Raw genomic sequence first — 12,006 nt, forward strand, 5'->3', positions numbered from 1 at the left:
TATTTTGTATGCCTAAAGTCTGTGAATCTCAGCTCACGCTATGGAAACAAAGTCAAAGAACTGGCTAATGCTTCATAGTAATGAGTCTCAAGGGCTGTAAAAACTATCTTTCTTTTGCTACCAGAGAAAAGGAAAAAACTCCTTTTTTCAGCTCTTTGGTGCAGTGCTACAAAAATAATTCAGACATTCAGCGATCCATGCTTTGTGGATGGCTTGAATACTTTTATTGTGTACTCCTTTTCTATCTACTGCAATACATTTATAATCAGATATTTAGTATCAAATGAACGTGTGTGTGGAGAAATATTGAGAGCTTTCACGTGGTTATTGTTGCTAAGGAAACCAGTTGTCTGCTAACTAGTTGTTCGGCACATCTATCTCAATTTATATCAGTCTTTTAGAAAACCAATAAATTATGCTATGGTGGCCAGAGACTGGAAAAAGGATGGGAATAAAATAACTACTTGAAATTAAAAATAAGAGATGGATGGCCACCTAAAGAAGTTCAAGCCCCTCTTGACTATTTTTTGTTGTAATGGACAGATTGTATATGAAAGGGGAGGGCCACCTCTGTGCCCATAAGTAGGATAGAGGAAATAACTAAATTTCATTATAATAGGTGGTATTTGGATTTCTCCGAGGGAGCAGCAAAAGACTAGTTTATCAATGTAAAGAGCAATTAAAAGAATGTGAAGAAACTTAGACCCTGTTTCTTGTTACATTTCGGTAAAGAATGCTGTGATAGCTCAAATAATACCAGACTTCCATTCCACCTGACTTCTCTGCTTTTTCCTATCCCTCTCCCCTATCTCCATCCTCTCTTTCCTTTTTGCCTGTTTGTGTCTGTCTTTTTTTATTTTTGTTATCCCACTCGAACAAGTAATGTCTGTGTAATATTCTGATTTTGTGTTGTCTGGTCCCGCAACTTTCACAAGCTAAGTTGCATAACCGAATAATTGTATTGGCTTTCCTATGAAATGTGTGATGGTCGGTGATGTATATGAGCTGTAAGTCCATTTACCTTTTTGTATTTTTGTTTAAGAAAATGAGTAGAAAAATTAATCTCACATACCTATTGTGGGTGGGTGGGTGGGTGGGGTGTGGGGGGAAGCAACAAAATAGTTCATCAGAACCATGGGAAGAAAAATAGTTAATCAAAACTGAGGAGATGGGGGTTGTGCCAGGTCTTACACTTGCTAAACTAAGAATTCTTTCAAAAAATGATTTAAAGTATTTAAAGCTTTAGAGTCTATATATTGGCATACAATATTTCAGAAGCAATTATGGCAATCTCAAATAGTATGGAATATTGAGAAGAAATATCGATATAATGAACTAAGATATAATAGTGTTGCATTCAAATTATAACACTTGCAAAATTTTCACTCTTTCAAGGCAATCCCTAACTGGTTTCTCTGAGCTTTATAAATAATCCTTAAGCCAAAGGACTGGAGTAAAGAGAATAATGTGCATATTTATCAGAGGAAATTTATGAGCCGGAGACGGTTCTTACTAAATAAGATAATTCACTCGTTTTTCTGTCAATGAAAATAGTGTTTGGTGATAATATTGTTATTTTGTTTATTGTGCACTGGTAGTTTGGCACTTTGCATGCAGAAGAGGTGATCTGCCCTAGGGAGCTTCTAAACTACTAAAAGTTACTCCTTTGTACAAGTCACCTGTGTCTCACAAAGAAATAACCCACACTGTGGGGAAGGAATCATAGAATAAAAGGCCAATTAGTCTTTATCCTTGAACAATTTAAGTCACAGCTGTAAATCAAGTCTTTCTTATTGTGTCCTCTTATTTCTGTTGTTCGCTTGCTTCGCTCGGAGTCTAGCATGGAAGATGTTGTCTGCCAGCTGGTGATCAGACATAGAACACATGTAATCAATTAATGCCATTCCCTTATCTAGTGGGTGGGCTTGTCAATTGTGTATTCTGTGCATAATCACACCTGACACATGAGATTCTTGAAGTCCATGGGCAGCTGTTGTACCAGGTGTAAACCCTGGTAGCTAACTCAGAAAGAACTGAGCTAGGCTTGTATCTGCTGAAATTCACTTTGTTTATCTTGCAAACACAACTTCTATGTAGAGCCACTGTGCCTCTGTCTTTCAGTTCTTCTAAAACTTTATATTGGTGATGTCATGAATTGCTGTCACTCTATGCAATGATATCTATAATTCCTGCCACAAATGAATACTACTCCTTCCTTGTATGACATTGTGGTGAACTCCCAGGGGATATATCATAGTTGTGAGTGTTCCAGGAATTAGTGTAATAAATACTTAAGAAATTATTCCAAACACTGTTAAATAAACTAAATGATCTCTCTGCCAAAGAGCAGTTAATGTAAGTATTGCTTTTATTGGAAATTATTCAGTAAAGCCCAAATTCTGCTACCCTTAGATCCCAATTTAATGCCCATTCAAGTCTTTGGAAAGACACCTGTTAACTTCAGGGGGGTGCTGGTTCAAGCCTTTGCTCATGTTGAGTGGCTTTTTATTCATTTTAAACAGATTAGTTGAGGAGTAAGGTTAGGGTGACCAGATGTCCCGATTTTATAGGGACAGTCCCAATTTTTGGGTCATCTTCTTATATAGGCTCCTATTACCCCCCTCCCCCCCCCCACACACCTTCTATCCTGATTTTTCACATTTGCTGTCTGGTCACCCTAAGTAAGGTATTACTCAAAGGGAGTAAGGCAGGAAGAATCTGATCCTAAAACTGGTAGACATTATGGGTTGATCCCATTGAAAGTCAATGGTAAAGCTCCCATTGGCTTCAATGGGATCAGACTTTCTCTCTATATGTATAAGAGGTTGTCTCTCTTCTGACTGCAATTATACCTTCTAGCCTTTTTATTAATTGATATGTTTCTGGTGGATAACGTGCACTCTCCAGTGAATATATTCAATAGTAATGAAAATGATGGTTATTAGACTGTATAATTATCAACTTAAACCAAATCAAATATGAATTTTGCTTAGGTCTTCTCACCTATCACTTCATTTTTTTGCATAATCTATCTACTGGAAATGACTTTATATAACATTTATAGCACCTTCCATCTGCAAATGTCAGTGTTTTTTTTAAATAATAAAATTAATGAATTAAGCCACCCAACTCTTCTGTGAAGCAGGGAACTATTATTTATAATTGAGGTGCAGAGAAGTTGTGAGTTTCTCAAGGTCATATAGCAAGTGTGCTGGCAGAGCTGGGGACAGATCTCAAATCTTCTATTTCATGGTCCTCTACTTCAATCACAAGCAATGGTAATAGTATATATACTGTGGTGAGATATTAATACTTAAAACCTCATGCATTGCTTCCCTAGAATCTTTCTTTGTGCACTTTTCTGATTATAATTTTAATCTTCTCCCCCCCCCAACTTTCAATAAGTATTTTGCATTTAGCATGTTTGAGGGGAATAGAACAAGTTGCTTTTTTTGTTTTTCATGAACTTGAATGGGCGGTAGAGGAAACATGCATCTGATTCAGTTAAGGTATATTCAGGATATTTTGTGCATGTGCATATGAGTGTCATTTCTAAATACATTTAAATATATCTGTAATATTGATGTGGATAGATATCCTGTATGGGTACATCACCAGATGAACAAAATAAAGTAGCATTTTTACCCAAATCACTTTGAATCTACTTAACCAAGCAAACATGAAAATATTAGAAATGGCATTATTTATTGATTTACCAGCTTTAGGAAGAGGAAACTGGTCAGCCAGCATTATAGGTGCCAGCTCATGCCAAGACCCCTAGGTCTCACTGAACATGACAAATGCATAGCTGGAAACCAGTCTGGCTCATCTTTGTGTTAATATTTGTTAAAGGTATGAGATTTTTAGAGATTTTATTTTTAGTGTTTATGAACTTTATGAAATGCTGGTGAGTTGTTGCATGAATTAATTTTACTTATATTTCTATTCCATATTATAAGGTAATATTTAAACATTTGCTATGAAACTGAAAACCTGACAATCAGGAGAGAAGCATTACCAAGCGTGAAATACTAGTTTACCAAAAGAGGTGTCATCTTCCCAACCAAAGAAGGCCTAGACCATAGATGCCAGACAAACCATTGGAACATCAGTGGACAAAAGACTGTTTTCCCTACAAACACAAGACGTGCACAAACACTGGTCTCATCACAGCTTGAACTTGGGAAGGGAATAAAAATCCCTCTCAAGAATAAATTGTCATCACTATGCTGCTTGGCATTTGGAGAGGGCAATATTTCTAACTAAGCAATCCCCAAACTGCTTAACTTGTGTTAGCTCCAAAACACACCCAGAACTTGCACATTACAGCAGCTCCTATTACTCTTTAGAAGCTAAGACTGACTAATTTATGTGTGTATGTTTACCTGCTTTAACCTCATAAAGTCTTCTGTTTCCTTTTCTTAGTTAATTTATTATAGGATTGGCTACAAGTGATGTTTTTGCTGTGTGATCTGAAGTGCAATTGAATCATAGAATCATAGAATATCAGGGTTGGAAGGGACCCCTGAAGGTCATCTAGTCCAACCCCCTGCTCGAAGCAGGACCAATTCCCAGTTAAATCATCCCAGCCAGGGCTTTGTCAAGCCTGACCTTAAAAACCTCTAAGGAAGGAGATTCTACCACCTCCCTAGGTAACGCATTCCAGTGTTTCACCACCCTCTTAGTGAAAAAGTTTTTCCTAATATCCAATCTAAACCTCCCCCACTGCAACTTGAGACCATTACTCCTCGTTCTGTCATCTGCTACCATTGAGAACAGTCTAGAGCCATCCTCTTTGGAACCCCCTTTCAGGTAGTTGAAAGCAGCTATCAAATCCCCCCTCATTCTTCTCTTCTGCAGGCTAAACAATCCCAGCTCCCTCAGCCTCTCCTCATAACTCATGTGTTCTAGACCCCTAATCATTTTTGTTGCCCTTCGCTGGACTCTCTCCAATTTATCCACATCCTTCTTGAAGTGTGGGGCCCAAAACTGGACACAGTACTCCAGATGAGGCCTCACCAATGTCGAATAGAGGGGAACGATCACGTCCCTTGATCTGCTCGCTATGCCCCTACTTATACATCCCAAAATGCCATTGGCCTTCTTGGCAACAAGGGCACACTGCTGACTCATGTCCAGCTTCTCGTCCACTGTCACCCCTAGGTCCTTTTCCGCAGAACTGCTGCCTAGCCATTCGGTCCCTAGTCTGTAGCTGTGCATTGGGTTCTTCCGTCCTAAGTGCAGGACCCTGCACTTATCCTTATTGAACCTCATCAGATTTCTTTTGGCCCAATCCTCCAATTTGTCTAGGTCCTTCTGTATCCTATCCCTCTCCTCCAGCGTATCTACCACTCCTCCCAGTTTAGTATCATCCGCAAATTTGCTGAGAGTGCAATCCACACCATCCTCCAGATCATTTATGAAGATATTGAACAAAACCGGCCCCAGGACCGACCCTTGGGGCACTCCACTTGATACCGGCTGCCAACTAGACATGGAGCCATTGATCACTATCAGTGATTGGTCCTTTGGTACTGGGAGTAACCTGAATATTATTGTGATATTTGGTGTAATAAGTTGCTCCCCCTGCAGCTCGGTCCGTCCGCCCCCTCCAGATGCTGCCACGCCTGCCTGGCTGCCTCTAAAAGCAGTCTTGCCTGGGTGAAAAGATAGACCAGAGTGCACAAGGAGCCTGACTGTGACTTCATGTTAAGGCTGTTATAATGCTTGAGGAGTTCACACTTGATACTTGGTCAGTGAAGTCTAGTTATAGAACATGCAACCAATTTGGAGTTTGTGCCCTGGTCTGTAACAGTCTGTCCTGAGGTTGGCACCCATGTTTGAGAGCCATTACACACAGCTTGACCGAAACATCAGCAGAGAAGAAAGCTTACCTTAAAATTTGATTTTGCTGCTTACGGAAAAATTTACAATGTTATGGAGTCCCATGGAAAAGTGATTTTAAGCATTTGTTACATATGCTCATGTTTCATTGTATATGATTCAGTTAAATCTGAATATTACCCAGCCTATAATGGCCTTCCGATAGTTTTTGCAATTAACCTCCGTAATAGAGCTGTTAATTATTATGCCCCATGTTGATGAAGCAATCTACTTCTGAAATAATGGCTTATTGAGTCCCATAGTCATTTTAAATGCATGTGAAAATCTAGCCTCTTTTGATTTTTGTGTGTGTGAAGACCCTGAATGTTCATTTATTAGGCTTTTTTGAATTAGCCAATACCAGCCTCTTCTCATTCAGAGTTCTATGTCAGCCTTTATTATATGGTAAGCATTTGGACTCTGTCTTTTAATTATTATTTATGTATACATTGAAGTAAAAATGCTTTATTGCCTATCAGCAACTTCTGAAATATAGGGCCATATCCTCAGCCCTGTTAAGGGTAATTTGTGCTGATCTAGCAGTGGGAGGCAGTCTTAAACCTGATGTAAATGTCAGCTGGAGGATTCTACCTCTATGAAATCGTCCAGTAAAGAAGGGTGCATAGTTAGGAAAAAGCAGATGGGACCAGGATATCCCTGTGACTTGGCTGATAGGAAAGCCCGTAAGGGATACATGGAAGAGATGCCTTGAATTATAACTACTGATTCCTTCTGGCCCTCAATAAAATTAGAAAAGCTATCCACTTCTGTTTATTCCAAAATAGGATCCAACAAGGAAGTAGACAATAAGAAAATGGTTCACATCATATTAGACACTTTGTCTAAGAACCCACAGATCAGCAAAGGTTGGGAGTTCCAGTCTCCAAGAATAGAAAATATAGAAACCAAAACGGCTAAATGAAAGTATTGTTAAGAACGTAGGCAAGATGCTCTCATAATTTGCCTATTGCATGAAACTCTTTTTGTCTGCCATCCTAGCTAGAGAGAACTCCGAGTTACCAAGTGAAGGTCACATCCTGCTTTCCTATGCAAAGTGATTTCACCCCAAAGTATTAACTATACATCGTGTCCCTTGTAAATCAGATATCCCATGAATAATCTTTCACCCCAAATTAGAATCTGCACACTTGTTTGCCTCATCAGTCAGATCTACATCCTTCTATATGTGAAAAAGTCTCTTGTTCTATTGTAAGTCCTAAATAACGTGAAATGCTTATGTACAATCACAGAATGTATAGAATATGTCCTCCAAATTTAGCAGAGTATAGGGATTTTTTTGGTTTCTAATTTCTAAATAATTGTTTCATTCTAGAAGTAGCAGGAGTTGCCTGGCACAAGGAAGAATAAATGTTAAAACCAGGGTATAACTTAAGGATATTAAGAAAAATTGCTTAAGGGGGATCCTAATTGATTGTAGGGGCAAATAATGAAATACAATCCTCAAAATGAATCCAACTTAAAAAGATTCCAATAAGAAAAGGATTGAAGAAATTTGTTTTACACTAACACCATCAACTGGATACCAATAGAAGCAGCAAAGAGACCAAAAGAGCTAAAACCTTAGTACTCACTTGATATGTGTCCAACAAGAATAAGAGGGTGGCCTCCTGTTTTGAGCCCTGAAACTAGGGTGTATTAACTGAAGTCACCATGTGCTCAAGAGTGTTGATGGAACCCAACACAAGAAGCTGCAGAATCCTAAGTGTGACTGACACCAGACCAGCCGTGTGACAAGGACTCTTCCCCTGCATTCTGGGGTTAAGAGGATAAGAAGTAGTGAGATTCCATTTAAAAGATTGTATTTCCCCTTTTATTCTTTAATATAAATAACTATGGGTTATCTTTCTGAGTCTGTGCTCTCTAGTGAGACCTCAAGTAACCATATTTTAAATTTTAATTCCTTTTGTAAAAATTCAGTTGCCCTAAGAGAAGATGAAAATAATTTGTTTTAAATAATTACTTTTAATATTCTAAACTCATCCTTTTTGGACCAGTCAAAAAGTAGAAACCACTCTCTTAGGAGGTGTCTTAAAGGCAAGTGCATCATTGGAAGTGTTAGAAATTGAGAATTTGTGATTATAAGTCAATACAATAAGAAATCTTGGTAATTTACACTGTTCTTTGTAATTGCTGAGCCTCAACTCTAGTCTGTGATGATTTCTTGCAAGACTCTAGTGTGTGTGTGTACACACTACACATCTAGAGCATTGGTTGTATCTACACTTGAGTGCTGAACTGTTGATTGTACACTATTGTGGATCTGAATGAATTATTAAATTATTGGTTGGTTAAGAATAGGCAAGTGTCCTGATTTGAAAAATACTATTCAAGTTAAATGTTGACCAGAAAAGAACACGGCATTAAAACTAAAATGCTAATGTTCCATTGACTCCCTATAAAAAAGGGGGTTATCGTATTGGATTTTTTTTTTAGCAAACCTAGTTGGTTAGATTTCAGCTTTAAAAATCTAACTGGCACCCTGGCAAATTCATAAATTGACCACTATTTATGCTGGAACACCTTGGCACTTTGGACAGCTGCCCATAATACAGAACAGCCCTGAGTCTACTCAGTTATGCCAGGGGCCAGTGCAGATCAGCTGCAGGATCATCAGGACGTAAAGGTGGTTTTAAACTACCTTTTTTCATTTGTACTCTCGTCAACTGAAGATCTAGCCCAATGTGTCACCTACCCAAAATGACGGGGTGGTTCAGAACAGTATGAAGTCAATCATAATGTTACTCTCAACAACTTTGTTGTAGGTTGCTCAGTGACCATGCAGAATGGCCACCACAAAACAATTAGAAATCACACCAGTCAGGTAAGTGTCTTTTTCTGTCTTTACAATCACTTCTCTGAAAAGTGTGATTCACTCTAACAAAGGCGTTGCACATTGCATGAAATCACATGTATAATCCTTTGAGCTGTGTCTCAATCAGAAGGAGAGGCTGTCTTTCAATAATTTATACAAATGGTACACTTTATCATTTGATTACTCATTTATTTAATATGCTTTTTGAGTCTGCCAACACTGGTCTGATATTCACTTGGCGGCATCGGCCTTTTAGTAATGAATTCATTTTCATGTCTGTGAAGCAGTAATCACTTGGACCTGTCTTCTAGTAATTGCTAATTAATATAAGTACACATTCAGTCTTTGCTTTCATCATAATCACTGGGTGACACTTTTGCAAGGAAGAAAATACGATGTAGAATAAATTGTTGCATCAACTCAAATTGACTTGGGAAGAAAAGATGCCCAATCAGATTTTGACATTTAAAAGCTTTTATGCCATTTCAAACTTTAGCTATAAATTGCAAAATTAAAAACCATTAAGAAATGTTTTATTTACTGTCTGGTTCATTTTTGTAACCTATGTACAGTCAGCTTTGAAATCTTGGGCATAATAAACACAACCAGTTGGACAGAATGAGAATCTGCCACTATCCCATTTGCCACTAAGGTCTGACCACTTCAGATGACCAGTCTATGACAGGAATAAACTATTTTCTAGACCTATAAAATTACTTTGTGGTAAATGGACTTGATTTACCATTGTGTTACTCCAGCTTTCAATAACTCCATTGAAATCAATGGAGTTGTACTGTCCTAAAACCAGAGTAATGCAGTTGTGAATCCCTTTGTCTGGCATATTTCTAAACAAGGGGATGTAAGTGAAGTCTTGGATTTGTATCAGAATCCCAAGACAGTTCCATACATGCATGTGAATTTCTTTCATTTAATTCATTAGACTTTTTGATCTGTTAGTTTAGTTAAGCAAGCCTTGCTATAAATGCAAGAAGAAGCTGTCGGAACAATGAGAACTCCAGTGCGTCATCTTTATTTGTGTTTTTTATCCAGAAAGTGAATGCATATATAATTTTTATTATAAGCTGTTTGTTATGAGGATTACCTATTTGGTCCCAGTGGTGCCTATGATGTACTAGTTGCTTTATGGCGTAAAGGAAGTCAAACAATACCAACCCATTGTGTGTCAGAAGGAGAATAGTGCAATGGGCCCAGCCTGCTCACCTCAGCCTCTTGGGCATCTATTGGGGGTCCACTCTACTGCCACTCCTGTCTCTTGTGGAGAGAGGGAACTTCTGTTGCTGTCCTTTCCGCTCCTAAGCGGGACCTTAGCTGCATCTCTTGGAGGGGAGAAGGAGCACTTCTGTATGAGGTAGGGTGACCAGATGTCCCGATTTTATAGGGACGGTCCCAATTTTGGGGTATTTTTCTTATATAGGGTCCTATTACCCTCCACCCATTGTCCCAGTTTTTCACATTTGCTGTCTGGTCACCCTAGTCTGAGGAGGAGGGGAGCTCCAGTCTCTCTGAAGAGGAGTGGTGGCACATGGCTTCTATGTAGGTAGCCCCTACCACTCCATAAGGAGGGTGTTGCCATGACACAGGGGCAGGACCATGTCAGATGTGTAGAGCACCAGGTTACCTTAATCTGGCTCAAGTCATACACTACTTGAAAGGTAATTTTGCCTACATTTGAAATACCGATTTAGCATTGAGCTGTGACTTTTATGTCTTGATGTGGACAATCGTAATAATCTTGTTGCTCAGACATGTACCACTAATACAACTATAGATTTTTTAAAAAAAATCTGCCAGCTCCTTATGCACTAGGTGACACCAAGTCACATGTTCTTTTTTATTTTTATTTTTTGCCTTATTTACCAAGAAGTTAGGACAGTGAATTGAAAGGAGGCATACATAAAACTTTAACATTCAACATGCAATATATATGTAATCTACATGTCTAAAGCAAAGCTAGAAAGTTTGTAAGGATGACCGTTGTAGCTACAGTGAAAATGGCATTCAAGGTAGCCTCTTGTATATCAGAGGGATATATCTATAAAAAAGATGTTATCACTGTTGTACAAAGCATTTGCTAGTCCCTGTCTGGAGTACTTACTGCAAACAGTCCCCAAAGGAAAATACTCTGAGATGTCTACACTGTTCTGCAGCTTCTGCATGAACTCTTGACTTTAATATAAAGTCTTTAGAGAATCTATCTAAAGTTTCCCTGTAGATATATTCTGCATAAATATGCCAAAAAGTATTTCAGAATGCTTTTCTATAATAACTATTCTTTACATGACTTAACATGATTTGATTATTTCACATTGAACAAATTACATTTTTATAAGTCCCCTTAGTAGTTAAATTCTCTTATTTTATGTAATATGAACTATCAGACGTAAACATTACAACTACTTGCCAGACAATTATTTTATGGTTTTACCCAGTGCAGTGTTTTAAGCCCTGAATAGCAAATTAATTTGCATATATCCCATGTGCATTATAAAGGATTAGTTAAAACCATTTTTGTGTAATATAATTCTTTAGTTCACATTCATTTAGGGGCAAATCCAGGCTAAATCTGTTGAATAAATTGCTCACTGCAAATAGTTTGCTCAGCTCTAGTTGTAAAAGATATTCTAAAGAAATCTCAACAGAAAATTAGCTAATTTTCTTAAAACAGTTTCTAAACATTTTGTTTGTTACAGAATTCCACAGAATTTTTTTGTAAGGGTTTATTGGAAGTCTGTAGAAAATCTTGTAAAAGCTGTTTAAACAGTTCCATAAGTGTCATATAGAAAAAGTTCATTATAAATATTTCTAAAGATTTTTTTTTAAATAAAGAGTGTATAGAATTTTCGTCTTTATGTATGTTATGTTTGACAATTTTGTAAATGGAAATGTTGTAGATACTGGAAATTGCTCTTGCTCCCCTTACACATGCTTTGTCCCTCACACTGTCTATTTAAATATATTCCAGATCAGGTTTTCATATTAGTTAATACACAACTAAATCATTAGGGGAGGAACAGTGCCACATTCTCCTCTTACTTACCCTATTGACTTGATTGTGACCATATGACAAAATCCACTCATATTAATGGAAAATGTATTTGAAATTAAAATTCATCCCAGAAAGAATTATGAACCCTACACAAGGTAATAAACAGATTTTTTTCAAGGCAGTGGCCAGATCTTTGCCTACTGTAAATCAGTGTGACTGCACTAAAGTTGTGTATATATATATATAATTCAGTTCCGCAATCCAATCAGCCATTCTTTCATAA

Source organism: Lepidochelys kempii, chromosome 11 (genome assembly GCF_965140285.1).
Source record: "Lepidochelys kempii isolate rLepKem1 chromosome 11, rLepKem1.hap1, whole genome shotgun sequence".
NCBI lineage: Eukaryota > Metazoa > Chordata > Testudines > Cheloniidae > Lepidochelys > Lepidochelys kempii.